The following is a 20646-nucleotide window of genomic DNA, read 5'->3' as shown; positions in this document are numbered from 1 at the left end:
CTGGAGGGAGGGAGGTGGCCTGGAGAGGGAGGTCTCTAGAAAAGCAGTGGAGGAACTTGAAGGCACTGGTGCCATACAGCCTGAGGAAGAAGGCTCAGGGAAACACATATACATCCCTGGAAGGGTGTTAGGAGCAGAGAAAGCAGATTCACTCTGAAGGGCTCCAGAGGCCAGAGTGGGAGGGTGGACACACTGGACCTATTTTAGCTCAAAACATGAAAAAGCTTCTTGACTATCCTAAGACTGCCCAGGATACATTAGATCAAATGGCAAGCACATCAAACTTGGAGTCAGGGAAGCCCAGATTGGAGCCTCCACTCCCCGCTGTGCCTCAGCGAGCAAGATACTCAGCATTCACTATCTCTAAAATAATCTCATGAGGTGTATCTCAGAGATGCTCAGAACTCCTCATAACACATCCAAAGGCAAACTTCAAATTCCCCAAGAGAAAAGAGGCTCAGCCTCCACACACACAGGCTGTGATCCCATCCAGGGCCGCCACAAAGAGCCAAGCCCAGCAGGGCGGTGGGCACAGAGAAAGGGGTCCTGGTCAGAAGCCAGACTGACCTGGGCTCAAGTCCTAGCTCTGTCTCTTACTATCTTGACCTCTAGCAAGATACTCAGCCTGAGTCTCTGAGTCTCAGTTTTCTTACCTGTAGAGTGGAGCTGTAAATCCCACCCTACCTCCCTTACAGGGTTGGGGTGCGGATCAAATGAGGGAGAAGAACACGCACCTTGGAGGCTATACGTTACTGATACAAAAAGCAATGGTGTGTTGAGAATTTCTGACTACAGTTATTTTTATCCCAGGAAGAACATGGATGACACAACAATTGCATTCAATGACAAATGTCCGTTCAACAAACATTCACTGGGCACCTGCTGTGCCAGATTCTGAAGATGCAAACGTAAAGTAGACAAAACTCTATGACCTCCAAGACAAACTAAATGAGACAAGAAACATGTAAATTACTCAGGATAGCAGAATGTGGGACGCAGAGGTGTATCCAAGTTATGGTGAGAGCACAGAGGAGAGTGACCCTGCCCAGGATAGAGGGAGGCAGGGGTGAGGGCACCCGAGGAGGGAGTGTTTGGGTAGAGGCTTAAGAATGAGGAAGAATATTTACACACCCAATAACAGACCATCAAGGTGTATGAGGCAAAAACTGACAAAGAATTGAAGGGAGAAATAGACAATTCTACAATAAAAGTTGGAGACTTCAATGCCCCACTCTCGATAGAATGGATAGAATAACCAGACAGAAGACAAGTAAGGAACTAGAGGACTGGGACAACTGAATAAACCAACTAGATCTAACAGACATAACTCAGAACACTCTGCCCAACAACAGTGGCATATACATTCTTCTTGAGTACACGTGGGATACTCTCCAGGACAGACCATATGTTAGGCCACAAATTATGTCTCAATAGCCAAAAGATGGAATCAACCCAGTGTCCATCAACAGATGGATATAAACAAAATGTGATGTATACATCCAATGGAATACTATTCAGCCTTAAAAAAGAAGGAAATTCTGACACATGCAATGGCATGGATGAATCTTGAAGACATTATGCTAGGTGCAATGTCAGTCACAAAAGGACAGACACTGTATGATTCCACCCCTATGAGTTACCTAAAGTAGTCAAATTCATAGAGACAGAATGTAGAACAGTGGTTGCCAGGGGCTGGGGGAAGGAATGGGGAATTATTAAGTGATGCAGAGTTTCAGTTCTGGAGATGGATGGTGGTGATGGTTGCACGACCACGTGAATGTTCTTAATGCCACTGAACCGTCACTAACAAAAAAAAATGGTTAAAATGTTAAACTTCGTGTTATGTATATTTTACCCAATTTTTAAAAGATAAATAATTGTAAAAAATAAAAGAATGAGGAGGGAGTGTTCTAAGCAGTCCAGGTTGGAGAGAGAAGTCTAGACAGAAGAAACATCTTGTACTAAAGCACAGACATACGAAAGCAACTGGTGTTCTCTGGAAATAGCGAAAGTGCCCCCAACATGTGAGACATGCAGAGGTAGCCTCAGTGGGCTGGAGAGGTTCCTGAATGTCCTGGAACATTTGCATGCCACTCCGTGGGCTCCAGGGAAGATAGGGTCGCAGCGTGGCTGAGAACAGTCAGACTGGGAGGAGGCTGGGAAGGGCAGAGAGTACCACCTCTAGAGAGACATTAAAAGAGAAACTGCTTTCCAGACAGCCCCAGCTCCCCAGACCTGTGGTCACCCTCTGTGGTCACCAGCCCAGTGCTGCGGCCAGAGTGACTCAAGACCTTTGCCTCCCGGGGCCACCAGCTGAAGGCAGGAGGGATTCCCCTGAAAAACGCAACGGGGAGGCACTGGTGGGGGCCCTGTGTGGGAAGCTCCTCTCTGCCATGTCATTCTCCCTGCACTGTGCAGTCTGTTTGGGTGGCAGCCTAGTGATGATGGGGAGCTTATCTCCCTGCAGGCTCACCCTGTGGTTTTCACCAGCTCACAGAGAGGCAAGTTCTGTAGCTCAAATGTGCATTTGGGCATGAGGAGTGGGAGGGGGCCTCTGTGAAGTCTGAATCAAGTGAATCTGGGAAATCCCAAGTCTGCAACTTATGAACAGTGACCTTGAGCAGCGCTGTGTCTATATGGGTCTCAGCTTGTCCATCTATAAAATAAAGGAGTTAGACCTATAAATCCATTGTTATGCCTTTAACATTAAGAAAGACAGGACATTACTGAACATGTTTTAGTAATTCAGCAATCAAGTATGCACACACACACACACGGACGGGGCAAAATGTTCTTTCCTTTTCCCCTTGAGTCTCTCTCATCTACGTTAGTCTAGGTTTGACAACACTGAGTGAGTTTCCTCTGTGATTTCCATCTCTCTCTCCCTCTCTCTAGTTCCCTTGGTTTCTTCCTCTTAAGTTGTCTTCCTTGTAAGAGTAGGGGGAGCATGAGAGGGGGCTTGGCATCCTGTGAATGGAAGGAAAAGAATGGAGGCAAGTCCTTCCTCATCTAACCACAGGGCAAAAAAATCTATAAAATATCTAAATCTATGAGTAAAATCAGCTCTTAGCTAAAACTGGTGTGTTATTCTACTCAAAACACCACTTGGTCTTTCCAAAGGAAGCAAGCCAAAGTTATTCACATATATATATATATATACCCTCAAGGAAGAATTTGCTGGAAATTGGATTGTCAAAGGTCAATTTACCAAATGATCAAGTCACTTCATTACTGAAAATGTTCTTAACATAACGTTGTAGTTTCACCATCATGATAGCAAAAATTGTTCATGCCCTAGTTAGGTGGGCTAGTCCCGAGATATTGCAGGCTCTGCCATTGTCACCTACTGTCTCCAGGGGTCTCCATTCCAACCAGCTGGAAGGGGAGAAGCATGTGGATGAACCTGTGTGGGAGATGAACATCACTGGCGCTCACATTCTGTGGCCTGCCTCTAAGCCGCATGCCCACCTACAAAGGGGACTGGGAATGTAGTCCCTAAGCAGGCAGCCTCCCCACAGTGACCTTCCTGGGAGCCCTGCAAAGGAATGTAAGTGTTGCAAACACCAAGTTCTTCTCCAGTGCTCAACATCCTGCATAGACACACGTGGGCCTTTTCTTATACATGACTGCCTCCTCTATTCTGTGCCTGCCCCTGCCCAGACATGGAGTATGTGAATGAATGGACTTTTCCTTAGACATGGCTCTCATGTGGCCTTGCGTTTGGCCCCAGGTTTGGCATCTTCATCTCTCGGGCCTTGGCCTCTGCCTCCACCTCACCTCTGCATCTGCCCTGGCATCTCCCTCAGTCCTGCCATTTCACAAATGGTGTCCCCTTCAACACAATCTTTTGTTTCTCTATTTTTAAAAACCTGCGCCCTGTCCACCTTGGAATGTAAAGCCTGTAAATCTCTAGGAAACACTGTCTGCGGGCAGAAAGCTTAGCTCTGAGAGACTAAGTGGCTACACAGAGAGGCCACATTTTGAGTTCTTTGTGGTAACAATGGAAGAGGGAGCCACTGAGCTTTGAAACTGGGATAGCTGTCCTGGCCCCTCTTTGCTCTCACCACAGAAACCTCCCTAAACACACTGTTTAAATGAGGGAACAAAAAAAGAATGTGGGACTTCTGCTTCCAGCCAAGATGGAGTAACAGGGACCAATTTACCTCTTTTATGAAACGATAAAGAAAGAAAAGAAAGAAAGAGAAAAGAAAGCGAGAAAGAGATAAAGGGGGGAGGGAGAGAGAGAGACAGAGAGAGAGAGAAAAGAAAGGAAGGAAGGAAGAAAGAGAGTACATAAAACAGTGATTTTCAAGACATAGAAGTCACAAAACAGAAGACAACCATGCCTGAGAGAGCAAAAGCAAATTGGCCCAATGTACTGCCTGTGACAGTTCTCTGGCTGTGGCACTTGAGGGGGAATTGAGGCAGAGGCTGCAGACTCCCTGAGTAGAGGAGATGGAGCTGAGAGTCCAGGGGACCAAAGCAACCAGAGTTCGTAATACAGAGCACCAGAGAGGAGAGAACGCACAGTGAGAGGACCTCAGAAATCTGCATAGAACCCTCCGTGCATGCATCAACGACACATCATGTGAAGAAACTACCTGAAGTGGAGGAAAGAACCACCTGAAAGAACTGGAAGAAAAAAGGCCTAGCGCTCACACAGGACTGGGAACAGTGCCTAAAGCCACCAGTCAGACTAAAAAAGCTCATAATTCACGGCATATGGGGTGAAGTACTCAGGAGGGTCTTGCCTCAGCAGTGAGGAATGACTAGTCATAAACTGTGCTGCTCTAGACCCACCTAGCGAATTGTAAAAGTTAGACCTGAAAGAATCACAAAGTTTCCAATACTTAACTATATCCCAGAACAAAACTGGAGATATATAGGGATACAACATATCCAACACCAACAAGGTAAAATTCACAATGTCTGATATCCAATCAGAGATTACCAGACATGCAAAAAATCAGGAAAACATGACCCATAGTGAGGCCATCCAATCAAAACCAACTCAGAAGTAACACAGATGTTAGAATCAGCAGCGAAAGACCTTAGCAGGTATTAGAACTGTACTCCCAACATTCAAAAAGTTAAGTAGACACGGAGAATATTCAAAAGACCCAAATAAGACTTCTAGAGATGAAAACTATGTCTGAGATTTTAAAATACACTGATTGGATTAACAGTGGATTAGACAGTGCAGAAAAAAAAGATTAGTGAACTTGAGAAAATAGAACTTTTTTTTTTTTTTTGCGGTACACAGGCCTCTCACTGTTGTGGCCTCTCCCGTTGCGGAGCACAGGCTCCGGATGCGCAGGCTCAGCGGCCATGGCTCACCGGCCCAGCCGCTCCGCGGCATGTGGGATCTTCCCAGACCGGGGCACGAACCCGCATCCCCTGCATCGGCAGGTGGACTCTCAACCACTGCGCCACCAGGGGAGCCCAAATAGAACTTTTAAAAATAAAAAGAGCATCAGTGAACTGTGGGACAACTTCAAGTGAAGATGGACCAGCTTGCCTTGAGCTTTCACTCTTCCAAGCATCCCCTTTCAGAACCTCAAAGCCGGAGGATTACAACCAAGGGTGGTTTTGTCTTCCCACCGGTGCTTCGACTGAAAGGGTTTTTAAGGGGTATGAGAGTGTGTGTGTGTGTGCATGTGTGTTTTACATTTTTTAAATGTTTCATTTAAAGTGAAATACACCTATAGATAATTACACATATCATGTGTAATTATTATTATAATAAGCTCACTTATTATCAAAAATATTTATAAAAACCTTTTATTTTGGAATAATGTTAGATTTGCAGAAAAGTTCCAGCAATAGTACAATAATGTTAGATTTCCAGAAAAGTTTCCTGTACTCCCTTCATCCAGTTTCTACTCACGTTAATGTCTTATGTAACTGCAGTACAATTAACATGGGTACATCACTATTAACAAAACTACATTCAGATTTTGCCAGGCTTTTTCCATTATTGTCCTTATTCTTTTCCAAGATCCAATCCAAGATACTATGTTGCATCTTGTCCTGAAAGGTTTAAAGTTGAAACCCTGAACCAAAGGGTTGCCTTATGAGGAGTTAGCAATCAGGAGTGATCAATAGTGGCCCTGTGGTTACACTATCCACTACCCACACTTTATATTCACAGGGACAGATGGAGACTAGAACTCTCTGTTGGAAATCCCCCAATATACATTACCAGAGTAGCATGAGCTCACTGGGAAAAAAAAATAAGACATCTGAAAAGAAAGACTACAAAACAAAATTACAATAAAAATGGCAAATGGAACACTGTGGACTATATGAAACAGAAGAATAGACCAAGAATTTAAAATAAGCATAATAAATATTTGGATAATGAGACAAGGACAACAAATTATTTTAAAACCAAGTGGAAATATTCACATTAGATCAGATAAATGCAGATAAATGATAGGACAGGTTTAGCTGAAGAATATATTAGTGAACTGAAAGATCAAAATGAGGAATTCTTCCAGATGTCAATGGAAAAAAAAATTTTTTTTAAAGAAACACAAAAGAAAAAAATCTAAGAAATAAAGAGATTAGATGTAAAATTTTCAACATCCAAATAATAGGAGTTCTAACGAGCAAGGAAAACAAAAACAGAAAGGTGAAAATATTTGAACAAATAAATGGACATTAATTTTCTAGAATCAAGGAAAGATGAAAGACATCACATTGAAAGTAGACAGAGAATGAAAACCCTTACTTAGATTGTAGTAATATTTTTTAATTGTCCCAAAGATAAAATTTGAAAAGACTTCCAAGGGTAGAGAATACCTACCTAGACAAAGCAGAGAAATACCTAGAGAAAGAGTAGACTATCTACAGAGAAGCATTAGTCTTTGCAGAAGTGTTGGATACAAGAAGATGAAAGTAATTTTTTTAATTGAAAGAAAATAATCTGGAAGGTAGAACTTTATATCCAAAAATTGGCATTAACATATGAGGGGTAGTAAAAAACATTCTCAGGCATACAAGGTACCAAAAGGGTTACCACACACTGAAAATAATTTTGGAAAAAGTACTCAAAATTTTAGACACATAAATCTAGGAAGGTAATAAAAAAAATCTAGCATGATTGAAAAAGAAAAAAAAATCATTTTCATATAATGATGGCATAGGAAGGGGGTGGGGAAGAAACTGAAGGATATGAGAGCAGACTAGAGTATTTGTCTTTTTAGGGGAAAGACATAAATACTGACAAGTTTAACAGATTAATAGGGGAAATTTTTAAAATATATATTAGTCTTAAGTTTAAAGCAATCATCAGATGCACAAAATAGAGTATAACTTTTAAACCAGCAGAAAAAAATTCAATACATCCAGTGATAAGTAAGAATAAAAAGAAATAAAAGAAGACATATAAATGGAAAATATGAAAAAAGATGGCAACTAAGTTTAAATATATAAAATAAATATAAATGGGCTAACTGTCCCAATTAAAAGAGAAAAAGAGTCAGACTGGGCTTTAAAAAAATAAAATCCAACAATATGTTATCTACAAAAGACAATGGTACAAAAAGTTGAAAATAGAAGAATGAAACCCTCCACAGTAATAAATTTGAAAACCTACATGAAACTGATAAATTGTAAAATATAGAAAATGCAATATTGATACAAAAAGAACTTGAATAGACCAAAGAATGTTACAGAAATGGAAATGGTAGCCAAAGACTTTCTCTCTACTTTTCTCCCAAATACACCAGGCATATTGTATATGTACTGTCTTATTTGTTTATTGTCTGAGTCTCCATCTTTGAATGTAAGCCTCATGAGGGCATGGAATTGTTTGTTCATTGCTATATCCCCAGTGCTTTAGAATAATGTTGAGAATGTAGACACCCAGTAAATAGTCACTGAATGGAAGGATGGATGGATGAGTAAATGGTTGGATGAAGTGAGTTGAAAATTCAATTCTTAAACTCTTCATCTATACTGAGAATAGAAAAGCTCTGAGATTCAAGGAGATAGAGGATAGGTACTGGGGATTGATTAGGGGATTGATTAGGGGAGCACAGTCTAATCAGCCATAGACAATATGTAAATGAATTGCATGGCTGTATTCCAATAAAACTTTATTTACAAAAACAAAAAGCTGCTGCATTTGGCTCACAGGCCATAGTTTGTCTGCCCCAATGTAAAGTACCATATTTGCCATTACTAACTTGAGAAGAAATGGAAAACCCAATTGTTTTTATAACAAAATAAGAACTTGAATTAATAGATTTTCAATTTTCCCACAAAGAAATTATAGGTTACAGATGGCTCTCCAGGTGGATCCTCTAAACTTTCATAGAACAGATAATTCCAATTATATATAAATTCTTCCAGACAGTAAATAAAGATAAAACTCCTCAACTTATTTTATGAAGCCAATATAGTCTAGATAACAAACCAGACAGGGGGGAAATATGTACAGGCCCCCCACTTCAAACATGTACCCAAATACAAGAATTTTTTAAATACATACATAGATAGCAGACAGACAGCTGGATAGCAAACTTAATTGAGCAATGTATAAAAAGAAATACATCGTGATCAAATAGACGACGGTCCTCTATCTTATCTTTTCCTTAAAAATATAGAATACTTTAACATTAGGAAATCTACTGATGTAATTTACTAAGTTGGGAAATTAGAAGGAGAAAATTATATAATCATGTCAACAGGTTCAGAAAAAGAAACATAGTGAAGTCAGTAATGAATGGACTTTGGGAAAAAACACGTTGGGCAAAATAGTACTAGGAGCGGGCTTCCCTGGTGGCGCAGTGGTTGAGAGTCTGCCTGCCGATGCAGGGAACACGGGTTCGTGCCCCGGTCCGGGAAGATCCTACATGCCACGGAGCGGCTGGGCCCATGAGCCATGGCCGCTGAGCCTGCACGTCCGGAGTTTGTGCTCCACAACGGGAGAGGCCACAACAGTGAGGAGCCCGCGTACAGAAAAAAAAAAAAAAAAAATAGTACGAGGAGATAGGTTCCTTAACCTGGTAAAAAGGTAACTACCACAAACCTACCACAAGCATCATACCTAAAAATGCAAACCTTAAGATCTCTTTTAAATCAGAAAAAGAACAAGAAAATAATCCCCACTTGAACTCCTAGCCAACATTATACTAAAAATAGAAATAAGATTTAGGGATAGAAAGTAAGAAACAAAACGGTCATTATTCCAGGTGAGTTTATTATCTTCAAAGAAAATCCAATACACAAAGCATTAGGAATATTAAGAGTAACATCATATATCATTATAGAAATGTCATACAACAAAATACTGTCTTAACAGATAAAATGAATGAACTAGATCTACATTATTAATATCAATAAATCTCGCTGTTAGACGAAAATCAAAAGCCAGTTGAAAACGGATATAAGCAGTATGGTAATGTTACTGAATTAGTCGTGAGACCCCGCACTCTTGGTGCCCTAGCTGAACCTAAGCTCTCCCTTCCCCCACCCCCCTATCAGACAGGGAGTTCTTTCCCACTCAGTTTCGAGCTCCCAATAATGAAATTGAGTTTGGTGCAAGCAAAACAGGCTTTTACCCAAAGGCCAGAGAATGGAGAAGGGAAGCTCAAGCTCTAAAAGCACCTTCTCCCCAAAGAGAGGGGAGTAAGGGAATTTTAGGGTTAAGAGGGAGAGGGTCATCAGGGCTCTAGGAAACGGGCGGAGATTTCCAGGGGCAGCCAGGTCATGCGCAGTCTTCCACGCTCCTTTGCACGTGGAACAAATTGTGCCTAGCGGAGCGCAAATCCCCGCTTTGGGCGGAGATGTTAGCAAGGTAATGAAGCGAAGATAATGCTGGGACAGCCCCTTCGTTTCATCTGCGCAGGCGTGTTCCCGTGGTCGTCAGAGCTGGTTTGGGATGGTTGACCACTGGGTATCTCTCAAAGTACAGCCCGCGAAGCACCTCTGCCAAACACCAGGTACTTTTGAAACAAACACAGAGATAAATCAGGGTAAGTATCTTTCAGCTTTCAGGGGTTGGTATGGAAACACAGAGATAAATCAAGGCAAGGAAAGCAGTGACCTTTAGCCTACTTTGCCCGCCATCTTGGACCTAGCTGGTTCAGTCTGGTTTTGTCTCTGGCTTTCGTGGCTTCCTGTTGATAAAAAACAACTAACCTGTATGATTGGAAAAAAAAAACAGTTTCCGCACCTGGAGCCTTGGCTGCATAGCGTGGGTAACAATACTGCTTGTGAAATGTTTTAAGTACACAAGGCAATACTATATATTGGTGTTTACCCACGTGAAAACAAAGTAATACTGAGCACCGAGAAGCTGCGTACTAACTTGAGAGTTACCTCTGGAGAGAGAGGGAGAGCAATTGGGTTTCAACTTTATCTGTAGTTTTACTTTCTTTCTAAAAGGATTTAAGGCTAATGTTAATATTTCCTCCTTCTGGTGATGGGTACACTGGTGCTTATGACATTTTTATCTGTAACTTTCTGTAAGCTTAAAGTCTTTCCTAATTGAAATTATTTTTAATGGAAAGGAAAACGAGCCATGATCAAACCTGTCTTATCTCCGCACCTGTGAGTGTAGAAAGGACACCCCGCCCACCCCCCGTGTCCCCAGGACAGAGGCTTATCTTTCACCATCTGGGAGTTCAGAGTGACACGGTCCTCTGTACCCTGAGGCTTCCTGCTCGCTGCCGGCTCTGCAGGCTCCTTGGGAGGACAGGCTTGTGTGGGTCGGGGTCACCGTTAGTAAGGGCGGCAGTCCGTTCCATATTGATCTCCCGTTACCCCATCCCACAGATTTGAATTCCCGTTTCCCACCTAGTGTCGTCTGAGGCTCAGTTTGAAATTCTCTTCCATGAAATGGAAATCATGAGAAACTTAAGACAGTAGATTTGTTTATCCTTGGGATGAATTACAAGCACATGGGGGCAATCGTCTTAATCCTTTCATCTGAAGGTCAAGAAGGGTCATAATTTGAGGAGAAATCACTGTCTCCTCTGGCTCCTACAGTGGTTCAAGACTTAAAACTTTTAACACTGAGTGGTATCCACCAGTTCTCAAAATACAGTGAGTTTAAGGCTGGGGCAGTGAAAATACGAGAAAAATGTGGAACACCTTTTTGTGCCAAGTAAGGATAGGCTCATGGACTTATGGGAACATGTCAAGAGGACCCAGGAGCCAGAATGAAGGGGTTCCCACTGAACAAGTGCAGTCTGGTCATCGAAACCCGTGGAATAAAACAAAAACTCATTGAATAAAATAAGAATCCATGAGACTATAGTGATATAAATTAATAAATGAGTACACAGATAGATGGAGAAGAGAGGAAAGTCTTTGTAGTAGAACAACAATTACTAAATACAGATGGAATGAAAAAAAATGCTTGTGGGTAAGCTTTAAAAGCATGAAAAGCAAAGGGTAAGAAGGATCTACCCTACCCTGCCGATTGAAAAACAAAACGTACACCCTGCTATCAGAAGAAAGAAGATGACTGCTTCCCCATCTCTGCCTCACCGAGAAAGTCCATTTTCTTATTGACTGCCCTGAGTCATCATAGTGTTTTCAGCTGTTCCCCCTCCCAGTGACTAGCACCACTGTACCCCAATTGAAACAAAAAGTGGTGGATGGACCGCCACTTTGGGGAGAGAAGGCAACCATGGAACTGTGGAGTTCATATTACCTAGACTGAGAAATGGAAGCTGGCTTTGTGCCTTTCTTGCTGTGTGACCTTGAAAATCCCACATTCTTTATGCTCCAGTTATCTCATCTGTACAACAGGGATTCAGATGATTTCTCTACTTCACTGGGTGGTGATTAGGACCTAATTATTCACCACGTGAGAAGGTGCTTGTAAACCACCATGCCAGCAGACACTTTAGGGTATCACAGACTAAAGGGAACTTCTTAAGAAAGGGCAGGGGACGGGCAGCGTCGTCCATCTGCTGGAGACAGGCTAAGGTCCAAATTATTATTTTTTCAACTTGAATGATGCACTGAACCCTTTTTAGAAAAGTCTCAGACTGCAAGCACCGACTAAAGTGACTCTTACTATTTCTTATACACAAAGAAACGTAAAACTAGGTTTTGATGTCTTATGTTTCCTATGGAATTTATAGTGAGAGCATCATTTAGGAGCAGTGAGCTAGGACGTTGTGGATTGAAGGCCTGAGGAAAAGAGTGAAAGGGGAAGAGCAGGCTGTAGAAGGAGAGTGTCTGACCTCATCCTTGTTTTTCTTTCTCCCACGGAGAATATAACTCGCTGTATTAAGATCAGTGCAACTGCTATGGGTTGTATTAAGATCAATGCAACTGCTATGGGCTGAAATTCATGTTTTGAAGTCCTAACCCCTAGTACCTCAGACCATGACCATATTTGGAAACAGGGCCTTGAAACAGGTGATTAAGGTAATCTGTGGCCATTGGGATGGGTCCTAATCTAATCTGACTGGGGTCTTTAAAGAGAAGATTAGGAAACAGAGAAGGAAAGAGGGAATACAGTGAGAAGACAGAGGAGACGGAAACATGAGGAAACAGGGAGAAGGCAGCCCTTTATAAGCCAGAGAGAGGCTTCAGTGGAAACCAAACCTACTGACTCCTTGATCCTGGACTTCCAACCTTCAGATCTATGAGAAAAAATACATTTCTGTTGTTTAAGCCACCCAGTCTGTGGTACTTCTTTATTAGCCTGGGCTGACTAATGAAATTACATAAAGTTCATGGTTTTTTTTTTTTAGAAGCTGCTTTGTGCTTTGCTTCTTCAGAAAGAATACTATGTCAGGACAGAAGCTATTGTTGTAAATATTTATGATTTGAATATGTGAATATTAATAGGTTAACTTTCTCTGGACACAGGGTGTGGGGGTCAGGGGACTGGCAGCAGGAGTTGGGGTGTTTCACTTGTTTCTATCCTATGACGACTGTCTGATGGGTATAAGGCTTGGGTGCCAACACAGGCCAAACAGTGATGATCACATCTGAAAGGTTTCTTTCTAGTGTGGGCTATGCCATGCTGCAGTATATTCATAAAATTGAATATTCTACAGCCATTAAAATGAACAAACCACAGCCACGTGACACAACATGGCTAATGTCCCAAACATAACGGTAAAAAAAATATAAGTCACAGGGCTTCCCTGGTGGCGTAGTTGTTGAGAGTCTGCCTGCCGATGCAGGGGACACGGGTTCGTGCCCCGGTCCGGGAAGATCCCACATGCCATGGAGTGGCTGGGCCCGTGAGCCATGGCCACTGAGCCTGCGCTTCCGGAGCCTGTGCTCTGCAACGGGAGAGGCCACCACAGTGAGAGGCCCGCGTACCGCAAAAAAAAAAAAAAAAAAAAAAAGTCACAGAAGACAAACAATATGATTTCATTCATATAAAATTCACAAAGAGGTGGCTCAACTCTACCATACTGGGACGTATACCTAGGTCATAAAACCAGAAAAGCAAGCAAGAAAGTGAGTCTCCCAAAAGTGGGGATAGTGATGACCTGGAATTGGGGGGGAAGACATAGGTGTCAGGGAGGGGACACGAAGATAACAAGGTGCTTACAGCGTTCACTTGTTGCCCACAGGGGTTTGCTTTGTAATTATTCATTGAATTATGCAAATTTTTACAATTTTTTTCTTGTATAAATCACATTAAAAAAACGAGGAGAGCTGATGCGAATATGGCTAATTGTTCTCAATCCTGGTGGATCTGTGTTATGTCATTAATTATACTTCTCTGTAAGTTGTGAGGTTTGTTGGTGTTTTTGTTTTGTTTTCATATTATTATTCCAAGTGAATGAAGCTAAACAAAAAAGAGTACATACGTTGTACATGTTTTTATGGAATTTTATATTCCATTTGTATAAAATTCAAGAAAATGCAAAGGAATCTAGAGTGGCAGAAAGCAGCTGAGTTGATTCCTGGCAGGAAGGGGGTTGGCCAGGAAGGGGCAGGAGGGAGGGAGCAGGAGGAAACTTCTGGGGTGACGGATGTGTTCGTTACGTTGAGGGTAGTGATGGATTCATGGGTGTACACTTATGTCAACATATATAAAATTACACACTTGAAATGTGCACAGTTTATGATATGTCAATTACATATCAGTGAAGCAGGTTTTTAAGAAAAACTTCCTTGTGCCTTTTCATATGGTTCAAATAGTCTTCAATATACATATATTGCTTAAACATGAGGGAGATATTGTTTACATAATCAGAGAGCCCTGAGCAAAGAACTTTGATGCCGTCTCCCAGGTAGTTGTATATGTGTTTGGGTCAGACATAGGATTCAATTATGTCAGTATATTTTTGTTCTGCCTTTGATAGAAAAGGGGCGTCCACTCTTCTCTCTCCCCATTTCCCTTCTCCCTTCACCCCTCCCCCTCATTCTTTCTCTCCTTTTCTCTTTGGCTCTCACTCTTGCGCTCTCTCAGAAAATCCTTTTCTTCAGCTGAGCACATGGCTTTAGAAGACGTGACAACACTCATAATAACGAACAATAAATGATCATTTCTGTTGCTGAATAGTGTTTTATAGTTTATAACATGCTGTCTCATATCTTTTGATTCTCACAACAATCCTTGGGTGTAGCAATAGGAAAATAAAAGGCAACTGTAACTGCTTCTGCCTTCTAAGGAGGGTGGTAAATTTCATATCAGTGGGCAAATAAATCTCTTTGTTGCCTTCCACTTTCAGAGACTGTCAGTGAAGACAGCAGATGAAAGATTCAGCCATTTCTTTTACTCCAGCTCCCTCCCTTCAGCCCTGTGATGGCCTCAGGTTTAATAGAATAATGAGTCATTGGGATGCAAAGATAGGTCCAGACCTGAGTTGGGGGTTGTGGCAGACATTCTGTTTGCCTACCCAAAATTTACTCTTCTCTTCTTACTTACACAGGGCCCTGATTTTGCTGGAGGTAGCAATGTACCAACTGAAAAATTAGATTTCCCAGGCTCCCCTCCAGAGAAGAGTGCCCATGAGAGTAACTTCTGGCCAATTGAATGAAAGAATAACTATAGTATGAGGCTTCTGGGAATGCTCCCTGAAAAGGGCACTGACTCTGTTGGCAGGCCCCTTATTGGCCTTCCCTCTTCCTCTACCTGAAACATGGATGTAATGACTTGTGCTGCAGCAGTCATTTTGCAGTCCTGAGGTGATCTTGCTTGAGGACTGTAGGCTTGTGCTAAGGATGGCAAAATGGAAAGATGAGTGGCGGTTAGGACATTGATGAGATTGTGGCACTACCTTACCAGCCCTAGAACGCCTACCTCCAGACGTACATGAGAGAAAAATTGTAAACCTTATTTAAGGCATTGTTTTACAGGTCTCTGTTGCAGCAAACACAGTCCTGAGTGAAAGGGAATTGATGAGCTATGTTATTCTGTGTTTTGAAGTGGGGGAATTTCTGGGATGAATCCTACAGAAGTGTGCTCTAAAAAGAAGGGGAAACGAGCAACAACATGGTGACACAAACCTGTTTCCTCAAGTTTCATATAAAGCCTGCTGTACATATGTAGATGCCATGTGTGCAGCATGTGAGGGGAGGTCAGGGAGAGGGGGTTGTGGTGCCTCTTCATTGTGGCATGAGAAGGGACAGCAGCCGTGAGCAGGCAAGTTGATCCTTCCACCAAGCTAATTCCAAGTAAACAGGATCTCGGAGCTAGAGGGTGAGGAAACATTAACACTTCCCTTTTATGCCAGAGAGACTGCTAAAGAAGCTTATCTCACAGCACGTGGGGTGAGTTTTGAACCAATACCATCTGAATTTTTAAAATCTAGACTTGAATCCCAGCCCTACACTTACTACTACCTGTGTGATTTGGGGAAAAACCTTTAACCTCTCTGGGCCTCAATTTTTTCATCTGTAACAGGAGGGATTGGTCAAATTAAGTTCTAAGGTCCAATCCAAACCTTCTAGGAGTCCATTTAAAATATATTATTGGGGCTTCCCTGGTGGCGTAGTGGTTAAGAATCCGCCTGCCAATGCAGGGGACACGGGTTTGAGCCCTGGTCCGGGAAGATCCCACATGCCATGGAGCAACTAAACCCTTGCACCACAACTACTGAGCCTGTACCCTAGAGCCTGCGAGCCACAACTACTGAAGCCCGTACGCCTAGAGCCCATACTCCGCAACAAGAGAAGCCACCACAACGAGAGAAGCCACCGCAATGAGAAGCCCACGCACCGCAATGAAGAGTAGCCCCCGCTCACCCCAACTAGAGAAAGCCCGCACACAGCAACGAAGACCCAACACAGCCAAAAATAAATGAAATAAATTTATACCAAAAAAGAAATGAAATATATATCATTAAGGTAAAGTTAAATCTATTAAGCACTAAATGAAAATTAATTCAGGTTTATACAAATATGTACTTCCTAGCAATGAGAATCCACCGTCTCACAAGCCACAGTTCACAGGAGAACAGGACCTCCAGCTAGATGAGCCATGAATGCCTCATACAGTTCCTATACTGTAACCCTTCCCTTACTTCTGGCTCCTCACACCTAGCTGCATAGGTGCATTTACATTAGAAAATCTGCTTTAAACCTTGAAATTCATTTCCTTTAAATAAAAATGAAATAGACACAATGGGATATTTAAATACATTCTGGCACCATCCCAATAGCACAAGCATGTGCCACATGAAGCTGGTAACATCAGCAGGACTGTGGGAGGACTTTATTAAGCAAATTGGGTAGTTTGTTAAACACCCCAGGGCCTTCTCATCATAAATGCAGCTAAGCGGCCCTGGAGTAATGGGGATGGAGCCCCTCCTGAGCTCTAAGCTCTTTATTCTGATGTTTAATGAGCATGAATAACCAGGGATGGATAGTATTGTTTATGAGTCCTCCTGAACCCAGGAAAAGGGTGACTTCAAAGGTTCCTTTGGACCATTGTAAAGCAATTATACTCCAATAAAGATGTAAAAAAAAAAAAAAAAGTTCCTTTGGGATTTTTGAGGCCTTGTCTATAAAACGTGTCGGAATTAACTGGGTTCTACCTCATTCTCAGGACCTTATCTTCAGCTGGACTGGACCCCCCCCAGGAACTGGGTAAGCAGAGAGTCTAGAGCCTGAATCCTTCACCTGTGAGTATGTCATTGAGTTTTTTGCTGAATTATCCTCCAAATGATCGTTTGTGTCCTGTTCTCTGGCAGCCTACATTATTGTAGTTGAATAGGGGACAGCTTCCTGTTCCCTGCAACTGGAAAGCAGTTTAAATACATCATACCTGTAAACAGAGCTAATTGACATCTATAGAGTAACCCAAAGAAGGCAGGGATTCCCCAAGAGCAGTGCTCCCCATCCCAGGAGGTATCCAAGCAGAGTCAGAGACCAAATAGAAATTTCATAATCAAATGGGTGCGGAGATGAGAGGGCTTAAAGGACTTCAGTTTTCTTTTCAGTCCTAAAAGTTGGGGATTCTGTGACATATAGGAGCAAATGCTACTCAGTGTGAGTAATACTACTTGTTTAAGGCTAATTACACACCAAGCATGTGCTGAATTCTTTACTTCAGTTGTTTCATTTAATCCTGACATATAGTAAAAGGCAGCCCTGTACCCCTTTCACATGGTACTATATCCGAATATCTGCAGACGAGGGAACTGAGGTTCAGGGCATTGGAGAAACAAGATCCCACAGCCTGTACGTGCCAGGCTGGGTCTGAGGGCCCCAGAGCCTGTGCTTCGTACCTCTGCGGGGTGCTTCACCCACACAGGGGCAGAGGATGCAGCAACTAGCTCCTACAGGAAGCTTACTGGGTCCCACCCGGAACCATGCATCCTCCTCTAGCCACCGTTTTTCAGGGGTCTGTGCACAAAGACAGAGGAGAGTCTGGGGTGACGGAGCTGGGAAAACAGGAGTTTGAGGCTGAAAGGTCAAAAGGCTGCTGTACTGAGACCGTGAGAAAGGGGATCAGAGGGTAGAACACTGGAGCTCTGGTTTCCTAAGAGGGGCGTTCGAGGGGGGAAGGTCTAGCCGGAAGTGCTTCCGTTCCTCCGAGCCACAGCCTCCGTTCCTCTGAGAGACCTTGGCTGGGCGCGATGCTTGAGTCCAGAGCCAGACCCTCTTCCCCTCTGCACCATCCCAAACCCCTCCTGGCAGGGAGCCATCATCTCTGAAAACTGAGCTGTGCCCCTGGAGCCCCTCCCGAGCCCCCCACCCCAGCCCCCGCCAGGCTGTTCGAGAGCGCGCCTGAGTCACCTGGGGCTCTCTGGCTACTTGCAGACCCTGAGATTAGACTCAGTAGAAGGTGGGAGAAAAATTCAAGAGACTTGGCATCCCCCCACCCCGGCCCCACCTTCCCTCCCTCCCTCTCTCTCTCTCTCCCTCCCTCTCTCCCTCTCTCTCCCTCCCTCTCTCCCTCTCTCTCTCCCTCACTCCCTCTCCCTCTCCCTCCCTCTCTCTCTCTCTCTCTCTCTCTCTCTCACTCTCACTCAAGGCAGCCCCCAGCGGTGTTTGTTCTCAGAGAGGCCCTGGGAAGAAGGATGGTCACTTTCCTTTTTCCCACAGATAATTGAAGAGAAGTAAGAAAGTACCTGTGTTTGAAGGCAAAATGACGACAATTAATCTCTAAGCACAGGGCCTCACTGTTAAATTCGTTGGAAAAACAACTTCAGGAGTTTAAGGACAATCAAGAGAATGAAATTTAATTAAGAGAAATAGTAATTAAATCGGGAAAGAAGTTTTTGCAAAGGGGATGGTGCAGGAAATTAAAACCAGTAATGCTGAAAAATGTGGTGGGCAGAGATGGGGGGTGCACTTGGTGGAGAAGAGGAAACAGCAGACCGAGCACGGCGGGTTGGGAGGGGCAGAGTGTTTGGCACTAAGGCAAGGTCTTTGGAAATTGGTCTCCTTGAGAGACCAGGTGTCTGGCTCTTCCAATTTGGGTCTAAATAGGCCACGTCCTAATGGGGACAAGCTCTCCCTCAGGAAAATAGAAGTATCTAGTTGGATAAAGTATAAAAAAAAGCTGTGGGCTTGAAATAGGGTGACCAGGTGTCCTGATTTTGCCCAGGACCGTCGCAGTTTTAGTACTCAGAGTGCCATGCTCTAGGAAACCCTCAGTCGAGGGCAAACTGGGACTGCTGGTCACACTAACATAGCGGCAGATAGCCCTGGTTCCCAGCTCTGCTGTGCAGTCAGGAGCTCCATGATGCTGGGTGAGTCACTCCATCTCTGTGGGCCTCATCTTTCTCACCTATAAAATGAGCTGTCCTGGGCACCCCAAAACATTAAAGAAGTTGCTATATGTCAATGTCTAGAACAATGTGCATGAAGAAAAGCTTGATAAATGGTAGTTGAACTGAACAATATCAATAAAGAAAACATAAAATATTAGCAAACACAACCCAACAACACGTTAAAAAGTAAAACACCGTGACTCTTTCAGGGATTCCCCAAGACCACCCACATGTTCGTTGATTTTCTAGAATGACTCACAGGACTCAGCACATAGTTGTACTCACAGCACGGCTAAGGTTTATTACAGTGAAAGGATACAAAATAGGATCATGGAGGGAAAAAGACACAGGTGAGTTCTGGAGAAATCCATGCAGGCTTCCTATACTCTTTCCTTCCTGTGAGGGACACATCAAGCATGATCCTTTTCTCTAGCAGTGAAGAATGCAACCATGTGTGCGATGTTTCTGCCCAGAAAGCCCATTAAAGACTCAGTGCCCAAAGATTTTATTGGCAGTGGTTGCCTAGGCACAACTACCAAAATTCCAGACTCGCAGAAGGAAAGCTCGTGTACAGGAGAAATATCATCATCAATCAGCCTTAAATGCCAAGTCTGCAGACCACCAGCCAGGGGCCAACCGTAAAAACTGACCCCTCTAAAAATAGCAGTGTTCAGCCTGCTATGTTAACTCTTTTTATTACAGTGACAGAGTGGAGCTCATTCTAGGAATGCAAGGATAATACACATAAGTGAAAACTTGAATCTGGATACCCAAGCTGCTGTATATACCCTCAAATCCTGGCTGGGTGTGCCAGGCCTTCACTGGTCCAGGCTTATGGTTACTGTATGAATGCCATCCACTCTGCTAAACAAGCTCTGGTCACTACCAAATTCCCTGCCAAGAATTTACCACCAACCAAGGTCTTCTTGGTCTTGAGTCAGAACACTGGGGTTTTCTCAGTTCACCATGACATAAACAAGTCTCTGGACTAAACAATCCAAATAGAAATCGTGCTCACCTTGTGCATGAAATAGGCCATATTTACATTTACATTAAGACTATCCACTTCCAGTGACCCAAAATGCTTGTGTTTCCAATTTGGGGCACCACCTTTCTCAAGGTTAAGTTACCAGAGCAATGAATCAAAGTTTGCTGATTTCTTGCTCCGCAGGAGAGGTGTTAGAAAAATAGAAGTCATTCAAGCTAGTGGTGGGGAAGGGTTTCTGGAGTTTAGAGATCAAGAGGTTCCACAGCTGCTGCAGATGTGAGAGAACTAGGAAGACAGGAGGGAGGGTGGTGGTTAAAAACATCGCTGAGAATTACGGACTGGCTTCCCCTTTAGTATGTATTGGTTTGCTAGGGCTGCCATAACAAATACCACAAACAGGGCAGCTTAAATGATAGAGACATATTGTCTCACAGTTCTGGAGGCTAGAAGTCCAAAGTCAAGGTGCTGACAGGTTTGGTTCCGTCCGAAGGCTGTGAGGGA

General features: G+C 43.2%; 1 long non-coding RNA gene across 1 annotated transcript in view; it reads left to right on the top strand.

Annotated features, from left to right (window-relative positions):
- The window catches only part of LOC309803486, a 565063-nt gene extending 548007 nt beyond the window's left edge, over nucleotides 1–17056 (top strand). The window contains exon 9 of the long non-coding RNA XR_014293951.1: nucleotides 16985–17056. This is a non-coding gene — a long non-coding RNA (uncharacterized lncRNA). The remainder of the gene's footprint in view (nucleotides 1–16984) is intronic.
- The last annotated feature ends 3590 nt before the right edge of the window (nucleotides 17057–20646 follow it).

The sequence above is a fragment of the Mesoplodon mirus genome (genome assembly GCF_964341445.2).
Source record: "Mesoplodon mirus genome assembly, chromosome: 1".
NCBI lineage: Eukaryota > Metazoa > Chordata > Mammalia > Artiodactyla > Ziphiidae > Mesoplodon > Mesoplodon mirus.
The sequence above is the reverse complement of the archived record's forward strand: the minus strand, read 5'-3'. Positions and strand labels throughout refer to the sequence as shown.